The following is a 25,432-nucleotide window of genomic DNA, read 5'->3' as shown; positions in this document are numbered from 1 at the left end:
AACTCAGGACCTCTAATTACAGAGCAAGAGATACCTCCATGGCAGGAGGACTACCAGGTTATATTGGCATTATGAGTAGGTACAACAGACTGCAATTTACTGAGCCATTTACTCAGCCATTCTTATACTGAAGAAAGGAGCTTTTGTCTCCCCAGATAAAAATAAACTCATCTCTAATCAAAAGGAACAAACCCCCTCCCAGGTAACTCCCCCAAATTTTATGATGAGAAATTCATTTATCTATTGAGTTAATTCAAAAAGGAACCAATTCTCAGAATGTAAACTTCCAGAAGATAGACTCATTAATCATTTTTATCCTGTTTAAATTAGATGAGAGGAGAGGTACATAGTAAATTGAAGTAAGCTTCCATACAGCTCAGGAACATGAAAAACAGGTGTGATACAGGGAAAAGTGTGATGGATTTTAAGTCAGAGTACCTGAGTTTCAAAGCCAGCTCTCCTACTTACAACCTGTTTTACTGGGGCAAGTCATTTCTTCTCTAAAGGCCTCAGTTTCCTCACCTGTAAAAATGAAAAGGTTGGCCTAAATGTTCCTTAAGGCCCTTTTCATTTCAAAATCTATCATCATAGCCGGGTGGAACCAAGACAGTGGAGGAAAAGCAGTAACTTCTCAGAGCTCCCCACATGATCATGCCAAAATTCTCTAAATAATGCCATAAGAAAATTCTGGGAGAAGCAGAACCCACAAAAGGATGGTGTGAAATCATTTCCAGGCAAAGAAGGCATAGAAGGTCAGCAGGAAAGGTCTGTTGTACCAGGGTGAGAGCAAAGTATAGCCCCACTTCCACATGTGTAGATTCAGCCCCAGGCCTCACCATAGAAAGAGACCCCCAGAGTCTCTGAATCAACTGCAGGGGTGGCTTCTTTTGGAACTAAGCTTACTGTCTGGTGAGAGGGCTCAGTGGCTAGCTAAGGAGAGATTACAGGTGTCTCTGCTAGCGCTGAGGCAGAGCTCAGTTGTTCTGCTGGGAATCAGGAGGCAGTCTTGAGTGGTGGGCCCAGGCTGGGGAGTGGTGCAGGCTTGCTTGAAGCTTGCAAATACAGCAAAACAGATTTTTGTTTCCAGCTTACAGAGCAAGTTGGCCTGGGGTTATTTACAGACCAGAGCATAAGACAGGCAGGTGCAGATTGTGCCTCTCCTTAAATTGTACCATGTGGGATCCCCTGAAGCTTGGGACAGGGCATCCTGGAAGCAGTGCCCCCACTTTAAGAAGGAGTCAAAAATCAAGAAATAGGATAGCAAAATGAACAGAGAGAAAAAGATGCAGACCATAGAGAGTTTCTTGGGTGACAAGGAAGATCAAAATACATCCTCAGAAGTAGATAACAAAGTCAAAGCTCCTATATCCAAAGCTTTCAAGAAAAATATGGGGGCAGCTTGGTGCCGCAGTGGATAGAGCACCGACCCTGGAGTCAGGAGTACCTGAGATCAAATCTGGCGTCAGACACTTAACACTTACTAGCTGTGTGACCCTGGGCAAGTCACTTAACCCCAATTGCCTCACTAAAAAAAAAGAAAAGAAAAATATGAATTGGTCTCAGGCCAAAAAAGTACTTTGAAGATAAAGTAAGAGAGGTAGAGGGAAAAGTAAGAGAAGTAGAAGAAAAAATGAAAAGAGAAATGAGAGTGATGCAGGAAAGTCATGAAAAAAAGTCAGCAGCTTCAAAAGCCAAATGGAAAAGCTCTCTGAAGAAAATAACTGCTTAAGAATTAGGATTGAACAAATGGAATCTAATGACTTTATGAGAAATCAAGACACAATAAATCAAATCCAAATTAATTTTTAAAAATAGAGGACAGTGTGAATTATCCCCTTGGAAAAACAGTTGACCTGAAAAATAGATCCAGGAGAGATCATTTGAAAATTATTGTATTTCCTGAAAATCACAATCAAAAAGAGAGCTTAGACATCATCTTCCAAGAGATCATCAGGGGAATTTGCCCTGATATTCTAGAAGCAGAAGATTAAATAGAAATTGAAAGAATCCACTGATCACTTCCTGAAAGAGATCCCAAAAGGAAAACTTCCAGGAATATCATAGCCAAATTCCAGAGCTCCCAGGTCAAAGAGAAAATATTACAAGCAGCCAGAAAGAAATAATTCAAGTACCGTGGAGCCAAACTCAGGATAACACAAGATCTGACAGCTTCTGCATTAAAGGATTGGAGGGTATGGAATATGATACTCCAGAGGGCAAATGAATGGTTATTACAACCAAAAATCACCTGCCCAGCAAAACTAAGAGTAATATTTTAGGGGAAATATGGTACTTCAATGAAAAAGAGGCCTTTCAGGCATTTGTGAAGAAAAGACCTGAACTGCATAGAAATTTTGACTTTCAAATACAAGACCCTAAAGAAGCATAACAAGGTAAACAGGAAAAAGAAATCATGATATATACTAAAAGGTTAAACTGTTTACATTCCTACATGGGTAGATGATACTTCTAACTCATAAGAACTTTATCAGTATTAGGGCAGCTAAAAGGAATATACTAAGACAGATGGCACAGGTGGGAATGGATTATGAAGGGATGATATCTTATAAAGCATTTGTTTTTTGTTTTATCTTTTTGTTTTTCTTTTTTTGCAGGGCATTCAGAGTGGGGTGGCATGCCCAGGGTTGAGCAGTTGGTGAGTGTTTTGTGTCTGAGGCCAGATTTGGCCTTGGATCCTCCTGGGTCCAGGATGTGTGCTTTGTTCACTGTGTCACTTAGCTGCCCCATGATGACATTTTAAAAATAAAATTAAGGGATGAGAAGATTGCATGGGGAGAAAGGGAAAGGGAGCGGAGGTGAAAGTGGGGGAGGGGAAGTTGGGGGAAGTAAAGGGGAGTGAGTGAGCCTTACTCTCATCAGAATTGGCTCAAAGAGGGAATAACCTACACAATCAAGTGGGTATAGTAATATGTCTTCCCCTGAGGGGAAGTTGGAGAGGAAGGGGATAAGATGTGAGGGGTGAAGGAAGGGAGGTCAGATTAGGGAAGGGGAAGTCAGAAGCAAAACACTTTTGAAGATGGAAAGGGTAAAAGAAGATAGAAAATAGAGTATCACGGGAAGTGAATAGGATGGAGGGATAGTAACTGGGGGGAAAATTTGAGGCAGAGGCAAGAGCAAAACATCATGATGATGATAATGATGGTGGTGGTGGTGGTGGTGGTGGTGGTGGTACTTTGCTAGGCTACTATGAAGAAAATTATCTGTCAGAAATAAATTACTCTATTAATGTTACCTATTATTGTTGTTGCAATAATCAACCTCATAGGTGTTCTGTAAGGAAATCTCCCTTTAAAGTGCTATATAAATGTAGTTTGCTATACAAAAAAAGATTAACAGTATGCTATCAGAAAAACCTGGAAAGATTTATATGAGCTAATGCAAAATGAAATGTAGTGTACACAAAATAACAGCAATATTGTACGATGATCTGCTATGAATGACTTAGTTATTTTCAGCAATGCAATGATCCAAGACAACTCTGAAGGACCTATGAAAAATGCAAAGCACGTACATAGAATGAACTGATGGTATCTGAATACAGATGAAAATAAATTTTGTCATTGTTAGTTTCTTTTTATAATTTTTTTTTGTCTGCTATGTTTTGCATGACTGCACATGTATAACTTATTTTGGGGGGGGGCAGGGCAATGAGGGTTAAGTGACTTGCCCAAGGTCACATAGCTAGTATGGGTCAAGTGTCTGAGGCCAGATTTTGAACTCAGGTCCTCCTGAATCCAGGGCCAGTGCTTTATTCAATGCACCACCTCACTGCCCCCACATGTATAACTTATATTCAATTGCTTGGGTTCTTAAGGGAAAATAGGGAGAAAGGAAGAGAATTTGGAACAAAAAGTTTTAAAAATGGATATTATAATTTGTTTTTACATGTAAGGTGCATAGAATTCTCAATAAATAAAATATTTTTAAAAAAGATAGGTTTAGTTCCATCTTCTCTACAACAGAGATGTACAAGTACTGGCCCACAGGCACAAGTAACCTGTGTGTAAAGAATTAATTGTTATTTGAGGTTTTTATGCCTTGGCACACACTGGCCTGGAGCTCTGCAAACCGCATGGTGCTCCACCCACTGGTTGTAGCCATTGCCATGGTGCTGGCACCTCACGTCATTACCATTCCCCAATACCTACATAGGCCTGGCAAAATTATAATGATTGGAAACCTAGTGAGGGCAGTCATGTGACTTTCAGAGCATCCAGTCAATTGGCTGGGGGCTGTGTGGGGCTTCTGGGAAGGGGGAGGAGAATTAGTCATTCTGGCTGGAAGCTGGAAGGCGACAGGAGCTCTGCTGTGTATTCTCAGCTGATTCCTGGGTGGTGGTATTTTTCAGGTTGTATAATTTCCCTTTCCCCATTTTATTTCCTTTCCCTTGATCCTACTGATTCTCTTTGTATTTGTTTTTTTTTTAATTCATTCTTGTTAAAATAAATCCTGTTCTGTTTTGAGGGAGGCTGCCGGTCTCCTTCCTTGCCCCAATATTGCAGTGAGCCGCTTAACTAATACTCCAATTAAAAATTGGTCCCAACATGTGAAACTACCAAGTACACAGGGAAACCAGGCTAAAATATAACTGGGAAAGAAACGTAACAATAACATAAATAGATGTAATTAATTAATTAATAGAATAGTGAATTAATTAAAAACCATAATATTAAAAAAAACTCTATCATCTTATGTCCCTAAGAAGGAGTACAGTGTGTCTGAAGGTCAATGTATAACAGAAAAAAGAGGATATGTTACTCACATGGTCAATAATTCAAGTGCTACACTGAGATCCTTACAATGGCAGAAGAAAGCAAGGAAGGCCTATAGCAAGTTGGAAGGACTCCTTTTTATGAATTTATGGGAATATAAGGACAGCAGTTGCATATGTGGCAGGCACTGATAGATTGTAATATGGCTCTCCAAAATAAAGAGATCACAAATCCAAATGAGTATGTGATTAAATTAGATAATCAGATGCAAAGGAGATTAGTATTTGATAGGACTGAAGTTACATAGGCATACTCATCCCATTGGAATATTGATCCAAATAATATGATCTCATCATTTTAGTTCACCTGCCTATGGACATAAAGCTTATCTTAGTGATTAGAGTGATGGTCTTGAAGCCATGAAGACCTGAGTACAAATCTTGTATCTGATAGTTTCTCATTTTGTAACTATTGCCAAATCACAAACTTTCTGAACCTTGATTTAGTCTTCTATAAAATGGTAATGATAATTATTTTAATAAACACCTCATAATGTTGTAGGAAGGCTCAAAATAAATAACAAAATGCTAAATAAGTCTATTATTTGTATTATATATATATATATATATACACACAAAAGATGGGCAATAAAAAGTGAGAAGACTGAGGAAGAGAAACTTTGACACACTAAATGGCATTTTTTCATTCTCATATAATTCCAGGAATAAAAAGGACTTCAGAGACTATGTATACTTCTAATCTGAAGTATCAATTATTTCACACTAGTCTGCCAAACCATTATTTTTCCATATTTTCTCTCTTCCTTCAGAAAAAAAAAATAGAAAAGGATAGGTTATCAATTGTTCAGCTCGATTTGACAATGTTCAAGAAGAAAGAATAATGAAAGACATAGGAGGATGAAACAGGATCTAAAAATTTTGGGTAAGGCTTTTTCACACAATTTTACTTTTATTAATTTGATTCCTTAGCATTTGTATTTAAACCAAATGAATAATTTGTTAACATGAAAAAATAGTAATGAGAAATTTGGAGAAAATAAAAGAATTAACTCTTCTCTTCAACAATATCTCTATAGTTTAAGGAGAGGTTCCAATTTGGGAAGAGCCATAGATGGGAAGCTAAAATGAGCTAATTGGGAGCTACATACTAGGTTACTATTCTAAACCCATATTATTTCACATATTTTTAAATGTAAATTTCAGCTCTTTGGACTTTTTAAAGAAAATTATTAATATGTTATCTGAAGGGCTAATTTCTCTTAGTCTACTTGACTTTTATCTTAGTTCACTTTACTTTAAAAATTTATATTGAACTGAACACAATACATAATCTTTAGGAATAACTGAATCTTGGAGTTCAAAGAGACCTCAGAGGCTTTCTATTTCAAACCAGGTCCTGAAGAATACCCTCTATACCAGTGGTGTCAAACTCAAATACAAATGGGACTCATGAAAACATACATAAGGGTCCCTGTGGGCTGCATAGGCACTTAAGTTTAAAATATTATATTATCTATGTTATTGTATTTTTCTGTATTTTGTTAAATATTCCCAAATTACATTTAATCCGGCTTGAGCTATACTCATGGTGATGATATGTGTGTAAAGTACTTTGCAAATCTTATTTTGCTATATGCATATTAGTGAGGCATTATTTTATTAATGTCAACTTTACATTTAATGCTAATTAATTTTATTATATATATAACAAACTGTTGCTTATTATTAATAATTTTAATTATTTGAATGATTGTCATATTAATGATGTAACAATGATATCAATGATAATAAGTCATAAAAGTAATGGTATAAGAATGATAATAATAAACAACATTTATTACTGATACTTCTCAGCCTAATTATAAGTATTAATCATAATGATAATTAGTAGTAGTAGTACTTATGATAGTAAACAGTAGTAGCAACAGAAGCGGTGCTGGTGGTAATGATGGTAGTGGTGCTGGTGCTAGTGGTAGTATAGAAGTTGAGAAGTGAAAATTACAGAGTTTGAATCTAGGTCTTCCAAATTCAAGGTCATTACTTTATTCATTAGGCTATATGGTTCCTCTTGGGGTAGAATCCCTTTTACTTAATCGTTTTTTAAATAGCTTATTGATTCCATAATGATTTATTAAATCACTTACTTTGCTAAATAAATGAAATACAAACAAGGAAAAAAAGGGGAGGCACAAAAGCCCCCAGTTCCTTTCCTCAAGGATCTCACATTCCAATGAGGATGAAAATATGCAAATAATTATGTATTGTAAAGAATTAATTGTTATTTGAGGTTTTTATGCCTCGGCACTCACTAGCCTGGGCTCTGCAAACTGCACGGTGCTCCACCCATTGGTTGTAGCCGTTGCCATGGCGCTGGCACCTCACGTCATCACCACTCACCGATGCCTACATAGGCCTGGCAAAATTATAATGATTGGAAGCCTAGTGAGGGCAGTCATGTGACTGTCAGAGCAGCCAGTCAATTGGCTGGGGGCTGTGTGGGGCTTCTGGGAAGGGGGAGGAGAATTAGCCATTCTGGCTGGAAGCTGGAAGGCGACAGGAGCTCTGCTGTGTATTCTCAGCTGATTCCTGGGTGGTGGTATTTTTCAGGTTGTATAATTTCCCTTTCCCCATTTTATTTCCTTTTCCTTGATCCTACTGATCCTGTTTATGTTTCTTTTTTTTTTAAGTTCATTCTTGTTAAAATAAATCCTGTTCTGTTTTGAGGGAGGCTGCCGGTCTCCTTCCTTGCCCCAATATTGCAGCGAGCCGCTTAGCTAACACTCCCCAAGTAAAAATTGGTTGCCACAGTATATACAAGACAGATACAGCGTAATTGGAATATAAGACAATGGTGGGATGCGAATGGAGAAAATCCTCCTGGAAAAGGTATATATAAAGTTGAGTCCTAAAGGAAGATAAGGATACTAGAAGATAGTGGTGGGGGAGAGAGAGCATTTCAGGCATGGGGACCAGTCAGACAAAAGGCAGGGCATCTGGGGAAGGGGAGTCAGGTATGAATATCTTTTGGTCACAAAAGATTTTTTTTTTTTTGCTTAATCTTAGAGGTCTTAAGCAGTCTCTGAAATCTACTGAGTTAGGGGGCTGGGGCATGGTGTCAGTGGATCTGTTTTTGGGAAATCACTTTGGGAACTGAGTATAGGATAAATTAGGGAGAAACTTGAGGCAAGAGACTAAATAGAAAAATTTTGCAGTAATGAAAAAAAAAAAGTTTTAACGGGGGTAATGAGAACCTGTGCAGTTGAATATCATAGAGCAAAGGGAATATCTATGTTGAGAGATTGTGAAAATAGATAGAAACATCACAATTTTAAACAGATTGGACAGAAAAGATAAATGTGAATGAGGAGTTTTGCATGATATCAAGGTGATTATAATGAGATTGAGAGGAGGAGGATGTTCCAAATCAGAGGAATTTTTTGTTTGTGTTTTTTTGGGGAAGGGAGGTAATAACTTCTGTTTTGGAATTGTTTGTTGAGTGTGAAATATCGGAAGGATATGCAATATCTAAAGTGTAGTTGATAGTGTGTAACTTTTGCTCAGGAGAGAAACTAGAACTTAGATATATAGACCTGAGGCAGCTAAGTGGTACACGGATAGATTACTGGGCCTGAGGTCAGGAAGATATCCTCTAATCACTAAGTGGCCGCAGACACTTACTAGCTATGTGACCCAGACCAAGTCATTTAACCATTTTCCTCAGCTCCTCGTCTGTAAAATGAGCTGGAGAAGGAAATGGAAAACGTCTCCAGTATATTTGCCAAGAAAACCCAAAATGGGTCATGGATAGTCAGACGTGACTTTGATGACAAAAATATAATAACAATATAGATATGGGAATAAACTATATCAAGATGGTCCTTGAAATGGTTCAGATATTTATGCTAATACTACCCCTCACATTCTTCCCATTCTAGTCTTCTCTAGGCTAAACATTTCTACTTCCTTCAACATATGGTGTTATCTCAAGGCCATTTCATTGTTCCCCACATAACTCTGTACATTCATAAGTAAGGATATTTTTAGACAATAGTGCTTAGTATAGCACCTGACACATATTAAGTCCTTAATAAATATTTGACCTGCTAACAGCAATGAAACACAGGAGTATATATGCTGGAAGACTGAGAGAAAATGATGAATGTGTGACTATATAAATGATAGGATCACAAGTTCATAACTAGAAGGGACCTGAAAGGTCTTATGGTCCAAACCCCTCATTTTATAGATGAGGAAACTTAAGGAGATGAATTGACTTGCTCAAGGTCACATAGCTAGTAAGCATTAGAGAAGAGAAGGGAAATTAGATACAATTATTTAGCATTAACTTGTTTCCATATTAACTTCTGGAATAATATATGCATATAAAGGACTGAAATGCTTCTAAAATCTGACTGTCTTTACTACCCCCAAAAGATTACTTACATATATGTCTCTGAAGAATTTGGCACAGAAAAAGTTTCTAGGAATTTTAGAGTAAAGAGTAAAGAAAATTCTATTGTGAGATGTAAGGAAGTCATCCAAATTAACCCAAGATTAATTGGACCTCCCAGAAAATGCTACGCTTCCAATTATTTGGCAAAATATGGATGAATGTTTTTCCTAAGCACTGAAAGATGTTTTCAATTTTTGTTTTAATTCATCCAAATTATATTTTATATTGAGCAATTAAGCTAGATATAATTTAAATAACATACATGCTAAAAAAATTTCACAGCTTTAATAGCAAACATTGCTAGGAAAACAAACAAAGGCTTTGACAATTTCTCAACTTGCTCATCCTAGTAAATGCAATAAGATAAATCAGTTCTATTCACACTCTTATTTTTAGCAACTCAAATGTGAAAACCATTTCAAAGAGAGAGCAAGCCCTTTGATTATCATGGTTCTTTTGCTCTTAGTTATCCCCTGCTTAAATCATATGCTATAATCAAATTCTTTTAAAGAAACAAAATCAATCTTTGAAAGCTAAGCTAATTTGGGTTCAACTGGAGGCCTGGATTTTACTTGTCAATTTGATGGTATAGGTACTTTTTTTTTTTCATTCATCCAGGTATCACTTTGACTATGAAGGGAAATTCAAATACAACTTCAAAAAATACAAAGAAAGAAACATCACCCTATCAAAATTTTGAGAAAGTTCCAAAGGAAAAATATATTAAAATTTAATTATGAAATGCTAATGTTTTAAATAAGTATCTTAAAGTGTTTGCTTATTCTTCATACAATTTCAGGGGAGAAAAATGACATGGATCTGCTTAGACTTCTGGGACTTAGAGAATTTTTGTTTATCTCCTGATTCAAGACATGACAGTTACTAGAATCTGAGCTCTTTAATACTAGTGGGAGCTTAATTAATGCTTGACTGACAAAGAAATACAGTATGATTTGGTACTGGGGCAGTAAAGAATTCTCATAAAACTTCTGTAAGACTCTATTTCAGGGGCAGCTGGGTGGCATAGTGGATAGAGCACTGGCTCTGGAGTCAGGAGGACCTGAGTTCAAATCTGGCCTCAGACACTTGATACTTACTAGCTGTGTGATCCTGGGCAAGTCACTTAACCCCAATTGCCTCACAAAAAAAGACTATTTCATACATAAGCTTTGTTCCTCATTTTCTTAGGATTAATTACATCAGTCAAGAGAGGTATTGTGAAATAATGGTTAGAGAGCTGGTTCAAAAGTCAGGAAGACAGGTTCAAGTCCTGTCTCTTATACATACTGGCTATGTTACACTTATCTTCTTAGTGCTCTTAAGCAACTCTCTAACCCATGAGTTGCAGAGGAGTCAACCTGCATTAGTAGAGGGAGTTTCCCTACTTTGGAATTCTCTAAAATAAAGAATTCACAGATTCAGATCTTATTCCTTTTTCTATATAGGGAAAAATTCAAAAGATGTACCACCAACACATTGAATGGATGCCACATGGAAAACTTTTTGAAGCACATGGACCACGGTTGCATAGAATATATTGTGAGATATATTTATGGTGGGAATACACAGATTTCTAAGATTAAAAATCCTTTGGTGAACTGGATTATGACAAATAAAAGTCAGGTCAAGCCATAAAAATGGAATATGTTAAAAATTGAAATATGTAAAATTCTTCAACACTTCCTTAGAGCTCCTAAATGAATGCATGAAAAACAAACTATTTAATAAGGTCTTACTATGTACAACGTACTATGCTAAATGTTAAAGATACAATTAGAAAAGTAAGACAATCCCTGGCCTCAGGGAGCTCATATCATAATAGAGGGTACAGTGGCAAAGAAGATGGAAATATATCTTTCTTAAGTCCATATCCATGATGCTGAAACATTAGACAGTAGCAATGACTTTAGCAGCCAAAACTAACTCTGTCTGGGTCTTCTGGATGCTGATGAGGTAGGTGGCAGAGAACCTACAGGCACAGATGTCATGTTGCATTTCCATAAGGGTGGTTCACTTTGTGATATCTGTAGGGACAGTGCTGCAAGTGCGGCCAGTGATCTAAGGTGCACTGACATTTCTAAGGGTTTTTAATTGGTTGGCAGTTGATAGTTCATCCCTCTGTTGTTAAAGCTGGGGAGCAAAATATTTTCTCCATATACCCACGTGTAATCATTCTAGAGGACAGAGCTCCCAATTGTACACCAAAGGGGAGGAAAGTCACTGGAATACCAATATCAATTACAATTTGTCAATTGATTTTCTCTGGCCATAAAAGTTTTTTTGTAAGTCATAACTCATTGAGCAAATCCCTGATATTGGGAAAGATTAAAGGCAAAAGGAAAAGGGGACAGCAAAGGGTGAGAGAGATACTGTCAAAAACAATGGATATGAGCTTGGACAGACTTCAGGAGATAGTGGAGGATGGAAGAGATTGGCATAGAATGGTCCATGGGGCCACAAATGGTCAGACACAACTGAACAACAATAAAAGTATTCTCTAATTTCACAGCAGCACTTAGCACAGGAGATATAAATATGTGCTGAGATTTTTCTTCTTAATTCAGGGAAAAAAATATTTTCCTTGGTCTTGACTTTAGGACCTCAAAGACACTCCCCTCCCTGCCTTTTAACTTTCAACCTAATGGTAAATTAAGTGCTTTCAAGTTTCCTGAATAAATTCATTCCAGATTCCTTAGGGTTTTTTATATTAAATCAAATCAACAAACATGTATTAAGAATCTAATATGTAAATTTCCCTGTTCAAAAATATTGTGACAAATAAAAAGAAATATGGTCCTTCTCCTAGAGGAACTGACAATCTCCCTCAGGAAATAAGACAAATGTGTCAAAAGTTAATTATCAATTAAACTAAACTAAATAATAATAAAATGTTTAAATAACTTAATACAACGACACAATAAAATGCATGGTTAATTGTTAAAGTTACACACAAACTTTGTGATCTCTAAATATATATTCGGTTCAATTCAACAAACATTTATTAACGATCTACTATGTGTAAACACTGTGTTAGGGTGTGGGAATACAAAGATAAAACAAAACAGTTCTTGCCCTGAAGGAGCTTGTGGTTTACTAAAAAGATGTGGAATACACATGAGTGATTATAGACAAAGGAATAAAAATAATTTCAAGACAGGGAGAATATTAATAACTAGAAGGTGGAGGGGAATCAGAAAAAGTATGATATTTAAAGTAGAAGGAAGCTCAGGATTCTATGAGGCTGAGATGAAGAGACCACTTGTACAAAAGCAAGGAGGTAAGAAATGTGTTTTCTCAGACAAGGGTTCACATTCTTCTCCTTATGGTATAACACCCTTTCCTATTTCCCTTCTTCTATCCATATCCAACCCATCTTATATATTTAAAAAAAAATAAAACAGTTCAAGTCTCTGCACCTTCATAAAGCCTTCCTAGCTCTCAATGATTATATGATCCTTCAGACAATAACATTTATTAGCACTATTCACATACATCCCTGTGACATTTTATTGAAATGCTATTTATTATATCCCACTTTTCATACATTTTGTCTTATTTATCCAACTAAATATTGAAAATTGTAGGTGTTGTTGTTTGTTCTTGTTCTTGAAGAGGACCATAGTTACATCATGACTTATAGTGAATTGGATTTAAGTGAGGGAGGGCTATGCAAGGTCACCAACCTCACTTTCTCCTCCAGAGCCATCTGGGTCCAATGACAAGATATTCATTAGGACAACTGGAGTTGGTCCCAAATGTTTAAGGCAATTGGGGTTAAGTGACTTGCCTAGGGTCACACAGCTAGTAAGTGTCTGAGATGAAATTTGAACTCAGGTTCTCTTGACTCCAGGGCCAGTGCTCTATGCATTGTACCACCTAGCTGCCCTGCAATTGATTTAAATAAGTTGTAATAAAATCTTACTATTTTGAAATGCTCAACATGAAAGTATAGAAAGATTCTAAATGTTGTTTAAGGAAGTATTTGCTAAATATAAAATTATTTATACATGTAACATCTCCACAATCCCTCAGAACAGTGAGGGGGCAGCCTTTTAAATCATTTGTTAGTGGTACATAAAGCAGTGATGAAAGTTAATTTCATTAGCCAAATGAATTTAAAGGTACAGTATGCTTTTTTTTGGGGGGGGGGCAATGAGGGTTAAGTGACTTGCCCAGTCACACAGCTAGTAAGTGTCAAGTGTCTGAGACCAGATTTGAACTCAGATCCTCCCCAATCCAAGGCCGGTGTTGTATCTACTGTTCCACCTAGGTGCCCCGACAATATGCTTTTAGTAGCGTCTTTTTATATTTTTATTAGAAATTAGTCAGTAATCATACCTTTCAGGGAGGAAAGAAAAAAGAAAGTTAAATGATTCTCCCATGGTCAGCAAGAAATAATAAGTACTAGGGAAAGCATTTGAACCTAAATATTCCCATAATTCTTACTTGGTATATACGTAGGAGGGGGCACATACAAAAGCTGCAAAGGATGGTTGGTCATGGATATATTGTGATCAGCTCCGAGAGGGCAATGAGATCACACTTCCCTTAAGAGTCTTTTAGAGTACTTAATGGTTGCCACGCATTCTTTTCAGTAAAATGTTAAATTCCTTGAGGGTGGGAAACTTTAATTTCCCTTTGTAATAACTGAAGTGACACCACCTGCTGGAAAGTTACTGTAGGAAAGCTCCTATGAGGAAAAGGCATCTGAGGGCAAGCCATGTGTCTTGGGAGGTCAGTTCCCTGGCATCAGGAAGTGACGTTTGATGTTTCCGGGCTAGACAGGAGGCTTGTAGGACGAAGAAGGGGTGGTTCACTCTCTTTTGTCAGGACTCTCGTGGAGAGTGGACCAAAAATGGTGGCTCCCTGAGAGAGATAGCTGTAGGCATCTAGGCCGCTTTCTCTCTCTTCAGCAAATTCTTATTCTCCTTAATAAATGCTTAAAAGTCTTAAAACTCTTGCTAAAGTTTATAATTTATTGGTGACCACTCATTAGATATCTTAGACAATATAGCTAGATAGCAACTTTACACCTTTAAATCCTTCAAGTCTAACACCATAACTAGTACATAGTAGGCACTAAATAAATGCTAATTAATCAGTGTTTGAATAAGTGTAGCTTCTTCTCTCTGTTGTTTAACATCAGCCTATCTACCATAAGCAGTGCTCTAAAAGAAAGACAACTTCGTTTTACTCCTGCTCCCACTTTGGCAAGAGAGCTCCTTTAAGGTATACTTAGTATTCAGTGTTATATTATTCTTCTGAATTTTCATTCACAACAACATTCTTACACAACAGTTCTAGTCTTGTAATTATTCTCAGATAAATACCCTTGATTCAATCTTCTTAAAACAAGAATGTAAGTTGAAGCCAAGTTGACATAGAAAACTATCCTGCTACTAATAGATGTTTACCCCTAATTTAATGGGGCAAATGTCATAATCATTATGAACAGGGTATATAGAATGGTGAACATAAATATCTTTATGGGCAATATTAAAAGAAAGGAACAAGGAACTGGTTTCATATTTTTACAAATTTTCAGATAAATGTCATTTTTAAAAGATGAAAGGATCTGGGGAGGGAAGACATGTTTCTAATAAAAGTGGCCTTTCATATAAACAAATGACATTTTTCAAAGAGAAATAAGTAACCAACAAATGAACCAAATCTTAATAAATAGATACACCGGCATTGTAGTAAAAATTTTCTATCAAATAAATAATCAGAGTTTTTTTTAAAGTTTAGCATATTGGCCAGTGAAGACTACTGACAGGCAAACCACAGTTTAGTATATTGCTCCCCTCTGCTTTTGTCCCATACTGGTCCAGATGTCAACACTTATGGCCACATATGACATTTGAGAAAGAGCTCCCTAAATCCAGGTGACAAATCCTCCAAATACATTAATCTACTAACAGCCAGTTCTGCAACTTGCTGGTTCCAGCTGGCTATGGGCCCACAGTTGAGTCTGTCTGGGAGAGCTCAGAGCTATGGCAGCATCCAACACTGCTTCTGCTTAGGCTGCTCTGAACTTGGCTCTGAGTTGCAAAGGCATTATGTTTCCAATCATTAGTGCCTAGAGGAATTCATTCAATGTGGTTCACTTAAGACCTGAAATTCCTATAGAGATATTCATGCATCTTGATTTGTCTTGCTATCTGGAAATAATACACATGTCACTTGCCCTTATGAAACTGATGTACTAAATGACCTGGCAGTCTACTCGGTTAAAATAATAGGTTTTTCCCAAAACACTTTGGAACAACAGGAATTCAGCCTATTATTTGTGAGGTCTAGGTATTGATGATCTCGGTAAAAGTGTGCTTATAAAAGTTTGGGCCCCTTGGGAACACACAGACCAGAAAAATATCCTGTAAGACTATATTGTCTCATTATCAGGATCACAATTTTCCTTTCTGAATAATCATTTGATCTAGTTCATATATTAAATTTGACATTCATAATTATATATATATATATATATATATATATATATATATGTCTTTATTTGGTACAGTGGCATCCCTCCTCATGAGCATTCAAAAGCACTTGCAAAATACTTTTCTCAGATAAATATAGTCTTATGTCCTGGGTGCTTATAATCTAGGGCAGTACAAGGCAATGAAATTTTAAATGTAAGATATATGTGTAGTCAGAAAACCTAGGTTCAAATTCTATTTCTGCACCTTAATATATGTGATACCTTGGGTAAATCATTTAACCTGCTTATTCTTTCATTTCTTCATCTACAAAATTGATTTGGTGAATTGACAGTCCCCTGCATTTATTATCCTATAAACTCTAGCTTCTTAAACTGTGGGCCAATCCCCATATGGGGTCATGCAACTGAACATAGGGGTCACAAAAAATTTGGCAACTGTAAAAGGTTATGTATGCCCATTTTATATAGCTATATATCTGCAGTCATGTAAAAATTTCTCTAGCAAAAAGGAGTTGTGAGTGGAAAACATTTAAGAAGCCTTGCTATAAACACAGGTATAGTATAATATGTAAAAGCCAAGCAGTATGAGCTCTGCTCCATCAGAGAACACAAGTGGGAGCTACGGGAATCAGATATACTAAATGCAATTTGAGGAAAGGTGCTACTTTTCCAGTGGATGGAGTTGGTATTTAGCCAGTGTCATTTAAAGAAAAGTAAATGGGGTTGCCTTTGTCCATATATTAAAAAACTGACCACTGTCTTGGGGAAAACTACCTTTGTAGGAGAGAGAAGAACTGACCCACGTAACCCTTTGAAGGTCTAAAAATCTTTGAACAACAAGAAACAGGGGAGATAAATGACGTTGTGTCTGCATTCTGACTATAGTCACCCAGACATCTTGTATTCTATGGCTGTGTTGGCTCTCCACCCTAGCACCAGAGGCCACTTTTGCAGACAAGACTATTCAGATCCAGCTATGGGAGCTTATATGATGAGGCCATTATTTTGACACTCTGCCCTATTACCCTGGGGAGTCATTGGAAAGATCTAGTCATAACATGTAGACAAAGAATTATAACTATTATAGAAAACATAGATAGCACAAGCATGTACACATCGTGAATTATTTTCAGTAATAAGTGTACTTGGGAATTGATGAGTGAGGGCTGTACTTGGCAGGGAATTTATGCTCAAAAAGGTTGTCCCAAGGGAAATATATATTTGCCAGAATTTACAGAGCCATCAGACTATGATATTTAGAACTGAAAGGGCTCTCTACATTTATATAACATTTTAAGTATTATAAATTGCATATATATTGTTTCATTTGATTGTACTATATCACACTACATTTGATCTGAATGGCCAACTGATCTAACCTTTTATTATACAGATGAGAACACTGAGGCCAAGGGAGATTTATTCACTTGCCAAAGTCACACAGGTAGCATGAATCAGATATAGTATTTGTTTCCTGGGATTGAGACCTAAATTCTCTAACTCCAGAATCAGAATCCTTTCCTCTGATGCATCACAAAAAGACATGATTTTTTAAAAAGTGAGATTTCAGAGGTTAGGGATAGCAGAGCCAATCACCAAAGTGGTATGAATTGACAGTGTTTGACTTTCACTATCCAGAAATCTTCCCTTCTTTCCCATTGCCCAGTTTCAACACTGTCTGAAATTCTAGAATTATAAATTTAGAACTTTTGGGTTTCTCCCTCTTTTAAAAAGCAGTTGTTTCTGAGAAGGCTAACAAATACTAGGTCATCTTATCTCTTTGGAGGGGGCTAGAGAGACATCTTACAAAAATGGGGCTAAGGGGGATTGGGGAGTTGAGGAGAATGAACTGAAGCAGAAAAAAATGACATGGAAAACAGACATGAGAAGTCCTGAACTCAGATTTGCCTAGGGATATCCCTGTCAAGAGATATTGGAATTAGGGAACAGATATAGCCTTACTTTTTCCTGGTGCAGATAGCAGGTTGTTCTAGACATTAAGTAATTTCAGTACTTTTCTTAGTGTGATTACTTCAGCAGCAATGGTTGTATATGCAAAGACCATTTTTATTAACCTGATTTTATAGTCTTCAAAGATTGCATTGTAACCAAACTACTCAGGCAATCATGACCAAATGTTGACACTGCAATAAAGGGTTAATAAATTTGCACTCACAAGTCCTCAGAAGGTGATATGAGATTGTTATAATACTTAACATTTTCTATTCAATTTTGACATTTTTGTGGAGGGTGTATTTTGTGAAATATTGTACTTTGCAATGAAATTAAATGATCAGTCCTCAGTCTATAATGATTATATAAATTATATACTAAAACTAAGATAATTATCATACTCATAAAATGATAATATAGCACCTCAGGCATTACTCTCCCATATGTGGTAGGAGTTCGGAGAATAGTTTAGGTGGAAAATTATCTGTGGACATACGTTCTCTCAAAGCTATGACCCATGAGCCCAAACTGAAGTAGACAGTCAGCTAGAAGACACAATTAGTTTCAAGAAAAGACATTTAATGAAATACTACAGCAATGAAAGTTCTAAGAGAAATTATATCTGATAAACCTGTATAATATGTTTTTCCCATAAATATACATTGCATCACTTGGGACAAGGGTTATGCATAAGGATCATGCATGAAGGACATATTCATGGGCTGGCAAATCCACTCTCCATTGTTCTAGAACCACTCATGTTTCCTGATGATTACATCATACTGCTTCACTGTGCTTGCTCCTTCCTAAGTATGTAGTCTCTTCTGGGCATATGATTCCACTGATCATTGCTAACCTTCTGGTGACTTCTGATGACTGGAGAGAATGAAATCTCAGCTGGTACTTCTAGGTTGGTCTTATTTTGGCTGCTGGATATTGTGGTTGGACTGGTGTTGCTCTGCTGGTGTTATCTGGGTATTGCTTCTTGCTATTAGCTACTGGGCTTATTCACTTCAGAGCCCTGTTCTATCCCAGGACCAGTACTCTGCATCATGTTAGCTAGATTCTGTCCCTGATAAGAGAAAGCTATCTGAGGATCCTTTAGCTATAACCACCAAACTCAGAAACAAAAATTAAGTAGCATCCCCATCCCAGGTCTTTCCTTTTCAACCTCATCTCTGGACAGAGAACACAACTTTTCTTTTTGAGATAACTATCTCATGCAAAATTAATATTTCCCAAGATCTTCCTTGGCTCAGCATGCAAAGAAATTTGAACCAGATAAGCTAAGAAGGCATGGTCAAGCAGACATATCCCTGAATGCCTTCACCACTGACCTAGCACTGAAGCTCCAACCCTAGGACCCTGGGCCTCTGATTGGTGACCATTTTCTTTGTCTTGCCCAGACCCAGATGCTCTAAATGATTCCCTACACATCTGCACAGCATGCCACTGCTCCGATATAATTTTTACCAGCATTTCCACTGAATTCTCATACTATCTCAAAGAACAATCATTAGAACAATATTACTGTTCCTGGAAAGGTGGTGTCATTTATCCAATGACTCCAATCTCCATCCATGTTATTTTCCTCTCCAAATATTTCTCCCTGGGTGAATAAACTTTAGAAAGTTAATATTCAGAATGGGAAATTAAGGGGGTACCCATCAATTGGAAAAATGATAAAAATAATATGGTAGAGGAATGCAATTGTATACTATTATACTTTAAAATGGGGGGAGCCAGTTTCAGGGAAATTTGGGGAGAATTTATTAACTGGTATTAAGGAGAGCAGAAGCAAGAGAACAATGTATACAACAAAAATATAAAGGCAAATAACTTTGAAGGTGCAAGAACTTTGGTTAATGTGGTGACCAACCAATAATTCTACAGCATTGATGATAAAAAATACCTACTTCCTGATATTTTTGGATGAGGCAAATATGGGGATTTGTTTTGCTTGACTATACTCATTTGTCTTTTTTGTTTTGTTTTATTTTTAGGGGCAATGAGGGTTAAGTGACTTGCCCAGGGTCACACAGCTAGTAAGTGTCAAGAGTCTGAGGCTGGATTTGAACGCAGGTCTTCCTGAATCCAGGGCCAGTGCTTTATCCACTGCACCACCTAGCTGCCCCCTCATTTGTCTTTAATGGCTTTTGTTTTTGTTTTTTTTTTTTAGTGAAGCAATTGGGGTTAAGTGACTTGCCCAGGGTCACACAGCTAGTAAGTGTTAAGTGTCTGAGGTCGGATCTGAATTCAGGTACTCCTGACTCCAGGGCCGGTGCTCTATCCACTGCGCCACCTAGCTGCCCCTGATGTTTTTTTTAATTTTTTCTTTCTTCCACATGCTTTTCCACCCTCCCTTCCTTGAAGAAAACCACCAAACAAAATCCTTGTAAAAAAACACTGACAGAACATTGCATTCAGAGTACTTTAAGCGATTCACAAGTGTTTCCTTTTCCTCTTTGTTTGATTTCTTTCTAATATAGACCTAGTAGAGGCATTACTGTGTCAGAGGATATACACAGTTTAGTAATTGGTAAAGCATAGTTCCAAATAACTTTCCAGAAAGGCTATACTGAGTCGCAGCTCCAGAAACAGTACACCTGTATTCCTGTTTTCCCATAGAATCTTTGACATTTGTAATTTTTCCTGTTTTTTTAATCAACTTTACCAAAGAGATAAGTGTGAGATTGAAACTAAGGTTGCTTTAATTTGTATTTCTCTAATTATTGGTTTTAGAGCAATTTTCATATGGTTACAATAAGTTGGATTGATACCCTTGAAAAACTGCATGTTCATATTCTTTGATATGAATTAAAGAATGTATAAGGTTGGCTAATATGACAAAAAAGGTAAATAATCAATTTTGGGGAAGATGTTGAAAAATTGGAACACTAACACATTGTTGGTCAAGTTGTGAATGGATCCAACCATTCTGGAGAGTAATTTGGAACTATGCCCAAAAGGTTATAGGGCTGACTGATGTTGAGTGAAGTGAGCAAAACCAGGATGACATTGTACACAGTAACAGCAACATAATGTGATGATCAACTGTGATAGTTCTTCTTAGTAATACAATGACCCAAGACAATTTCAAAGGACTCATGTTGGAAAATGCTCTCCACATCCAGAAAAACAAAACAAAACAAAATAAAACAACAAAACTGTGGAATCTGAATGCAGATTGAACCATACTATTTCTACTTTATTTGTTTTTGTTTAACTTTCCTGAGTTTTTTCTCTTTTGTTCTGATTCTTCTTTCACATTTCATAATTAATGTGGAAATCTGTTTAATGTGATTGTACATATATAACCTATGTCAGATTGCTTTCTGTTTTGGGGAGGGGGGAGGAAAGAGGAGGAGGGGGAAAAACTTAGAACTCAAAATCTTATAAGAACAAATACTAAAAACAATATTTACATGTAATTGGAAAAAATAAAATACTACTAAGTTTGGGAAAAATGAATTGAGGAATCATTCTTATTCTAAAATGTCAAATTAATTTGAAATAAGACCTTTTGAAAAGAAACACAGTAAAGTTTTTTTCTATTTAAATGTTTCTTTTTAAATATTAGCTTCATTGATTTTTTTTTACAAAACCTTTTTAATTTTCTGAAATCAAAATTGTCCATTTTATCTTTTGTGATCCTCTCTGTTTCTTGTTTGCACATGAACTTTCCCCTTATACATACATGTGTGAAAGAGGAGATAACACCAAACTCTTTCTGTGACATAAATATAATCTTGATACTAAAACTGCAAAGAGTCAACAGAGAAAGAAATCTATAAACCAATTTCCCTAAATAACATATGAAATAATTGCAAAGATTATATACTATGGGGGGGGGCAGCTAGATGGTGCAGTAGATAAAGCACCAGCCCTGGATTCAGGATGACCTGAATTCAAATCCAGCCTCAGACACTTGACACTTACTAGCTGTATGACCCTGGGCAAGTCATTTAACCCTCATTGCCCTGAAAAAAAAAAGATTATATACTATGAAAAGGTTGGATTTCTAGCAGAAATGCAAAGTAGGTTCAGCATTGAGAAAAGAGGCCAGCTAAAATAGCAGAGTAGTAAAAAGTAGTATAGCTTTGTTACTCTCATAAGTACTCCAATAAGATCAAACTTAGCTCCCAGCTCAGACCAAACAGCCTAGGTCAAGGGCATGGACCCAGAGCTCCAAGATAGACCAGCAGCACTGGGATTTGCAAAGCTAATCATGGACTCTGCCACCAGTGTCTCAAAGGGGATAAAAGCTTAGACTCAGTGACCAGACTCCAAATTAGGCATTTCCTGAGTTTTGTACATCAGGCCAAAACTGATCTTGGACTCATCCCAAGGCCAAACTAAAAGACCTGGGCCTGTCAAATGGTGCCAGTGCCACCAGTCCTGTGTAAGGAATTAATTGTGATTTGGGGTTTTTATGACCCCATCTTTGCTTCATTATAGTCAGACTCAAAAGATGTAATCTTGAAAAGCCTAAGAAAAGATGGGTGTGTACTTAAAGAGATAATAGAACAAACAAAAGGAACTCTGATTGAATTTGTCATGTATATTAGGTGGAACTGAATAACACAAAGAACATTTATTGAATCAAAATTTCCAATAAAGTACCTAAGCCCCACCTAGGAGTTCCCCCATGCCCACATGGGCCTGGCCAAATTATAATGGGGCCAGCCCAGGGGATATGTTGAACCAATTGGAGATTCAGCATGGCTGAGAACTTCCTGTCCTGTGAGAGAGGCAGAAAGAGGGAGAGAGAACTTCCAGAGAAAGGAGAGAAGGAGAGAGGAGAGAGGGGGGGGGAGAGAGAGAGAGAGAGAGAGAGAGAGGAGAGAGGGGGGGGGAGAGAGAGAGAGAGAGAGAGAGAGAGAGAGGAGAGGGGGGGGAGGGGGAGAGAGAGAGAGAGAGAGAGAGAGAGAGAGAGAGAGAGAGAGAGAGAGAGAGAGAGAGAAGCTGGTGGTGGTTGACCTTCAGACAGAACCAGGAGATACTGTGCAGCTGATTCTCCCAAGAACTACGGATTCCAGGTTGTGTTGAGTTTGTGTTGTTGAAGTGATACTGGCTCTTTAGGCCAGCTGAGCTGAAAGCAAGTTTAGGGTTTGAGTCAGTTTTTGTTCAAGCCCAGCTGTTCTGAGTAGCTGAGGAAGCAGAGCTTACTCAAGGTAGCTGGGGGCCTCTTTACCATCAAGGTTCAGATTCTAACCATCTGGGAAATGGGTCATATTTTTCCCTTTCTCTATCCCCTTTCTCTTTGTCCCTGATACTATTAACTCCACTTGTGTTGTAAATTTTGTTCCCATTAATAAAACCTGATTTGTTTGTGGAAAAGAGTCTGTTAATCTCCTTTCTTATCAGTCTGAGAGAAATAACTAAAGAAAAGGCAGTTTGCAAGAGAGGAAACTCTCAACCTAGAGGTCTCCCATTATTTCCTGAACAGCAATATTACAGCAAGCCACCCAATTAACTCTCTCCATACTGAATTTGGTCCATACACCAGGCTTACCTATAACAGATCTTATATCTAGGACATGGTATACCTCCCAACACAACAATTCAGAGGGGTCTCCCAGAGAGGTCAGATCATAGACTCAACTGAAAAAAATATTCCAGCTAGGCCACCAATATGATTTTCAGAGAAGATTGCTGAAAGAATGACCAAACAATTATAACAACAAGAAGGGGGAAAGCTATTTGTGAAATCAAGGTACCTGATACAAGCCCAGAAGAGGAGAATAACTCAAAAACATGTAAAATAAAAATACACCTTAGCTACATGATCAATAAGAATTCCTAAAATATATGAATTAAAAGTCAAACATTAAGTTAAAAATGGTATAAATTAAATAAGAGTGAGAAAAGAAAGAATGAAAGAGGAAAGAATTGAAAATAAATGAGATCTGTGGAAAAGAGGTTTGCAAAGAGAATTTAGACTTTAGCACAAGAAAAAAACATTACCTCTGTAACAGATTCCCTGAAAATTAGAAGGGACCAAACATAAATTTATGATTCCATGAGACAACAAGAATATTAAAACAAAGTCAAAAAAATTGAAAGAAGAAAAGAAAATTTTATCTCACGCTGTATAAATGATTTAAAATAGATCAAATAGGGGTAATTTAAGAATCATTGGGGGGGATGGGCGGCTAGGTGGCACAGTGGATAAAGCACTGGCCCTGGATTCAGGGGTACCTGAGTTCAAATCTGGCCTCAGACACTTGACACTTACTAGCTGTGTGACCCTGGGCAAGTCACTTAACCCCCATTGCTCTGCAAAAAAAAAAAAAAAAATCATTGGGATACCTACAAGCTATTACCACAAAATGAGACTAGCTATCATTTCAAGAAGTTATGAAAGAAAACTGTTCAGGTTTCTTAGAACTAGAGGGCATTTCCCCACTGGCTGCTCTCCTATAATTCATGGCTGTAATCAGGTTTATTGGAATCTCATTGTCTTATAAGATCAAATTGCTCCTGAAAACTCATATTACCTCAGTATTCACTGCCCCTAGGGCCTCTCCTGCTCTATAAATGGAGAGAGTAGATAGTGGAGACTGCCTCCCAGACCCACCTTTTAAGGTGGATGCATCAGACAACCATATCATCATTCCTCACCCAGTTGCACTACTGATTTCATTAAGTACCTATGCCAGGTTAACCACCCCCTGACAATTTTTAGCTTGTTCTAGATTAGACAGATAGATAGACAGACAGACAGAGAGATATATACATATCTATATATGTATACAAACACATACATATATGTGTTATATATATATACACACACACAGATAGATAGATAGATAGATAGATAGATAGATAGATAGATAGATAGATAGATAGATAGATGGATGGATGTGGATGTATCAGCCTACCCCCCATCAGACTGAGAACTTCTTGAGGGAAAGGATTTTTTTTGCCTATTGTAAATTCCCAGTGTTTAGAACAGTGCCCAACACCTAGTAGATATTTAATAAATGTTTACTGACTAAAATAGAAAAAAAAAAACTCTAGTGGTCTCATCTTGAAAGAAGCTTCAAAAAGTGAAAACTCAGGAATATTATGACCAAAACTGAAAGCTTCTAGGTCAAAGAAAAATTAATGCAAGGAGTCATAAAGAAAGAGTTCAAGTATTGATGAACCACTGCCCGAATTATGAAGGATTACCAACTACCAACATAAAAGAGTAGAGAACATGTAATATGACATTTCAAAAGGCAAAAGATATGATTACAATCAAAGATAACTCACCCAACACAATTCAGTAATCCTGCTGTGATTTTTAAAAAATGCTTTTAATAGAAGCTTTCTAAGTATTTTGGATGAAAAGATATATTTACTTTTTATGCTTTTCTTTACCTCCTTGTTTGTATTTTTTCATAAAAAGTAAACATAAACAGCAATTAGAAAAGATTTCTCAAAGAAAATGTGTTTTCAATCTAATGGTGTGCTTGGGGTGGGTTGGAGGGGATAATACAAGCATCTCATAAGAAATGTCATGTCAGCAAGGATCATGGATGGAATCAAATAAAAAGAAGAGTTTAGGAGTGATTTTATTTATGTTTTGATGATCTTACAAGGAAAAAGGAAGTGGAGAGGGAAAGGATATAGTAGGGAAGAAAAGAGGATGAATAAATCTCATAATTCAAAGGTGAAAGTATACATCTATACAAATGAGGATGGAACAGTGGAAGAAGGCATTGCTCAAACCTCCTATTAGCTAGCTGTGAATTAATCACTTAACCTCTTTGGACCTCAGTTTCCTTAAATGTAAGATAAAGTCATTGAGCTAGACACCTTTCAGATCCTTACTATATCC

General features: G+C 36.9%; 1 protein-coding gene across 1 annotated transcript in view; it reads right to left on the bottom strand.

The window, feature by feature from the left end:
* MALRD1 (MAM and LDL receptor class A domain containing 1) overlaps positions 1 to 25,432 on the bottom strand; it is a 910,872-nt gene that overhangs the window by 373,872 nt on the left and 511,568 nt on the right.

This window comes from Dromiciops gliroides, chromosome 5 (genome assembly GCF_019393635.1).
Source record: "Dromiciops gliroides isolate mDroGli1 chromosome 5, mDroGli1.pri, whole genome shotgun sequence".
NCBI classification, from domain to species: Eukaryota; Metazoa; Chordata; class Mammalia; order Microbiotheria; family Microbiotheriidae; genus Dromiciops; species Dromiciops gliroides.
Note: the sequence above shows the minus strand (reverse complement) of the source record. Positions and strands in the feature narration are given on the sequence as shown.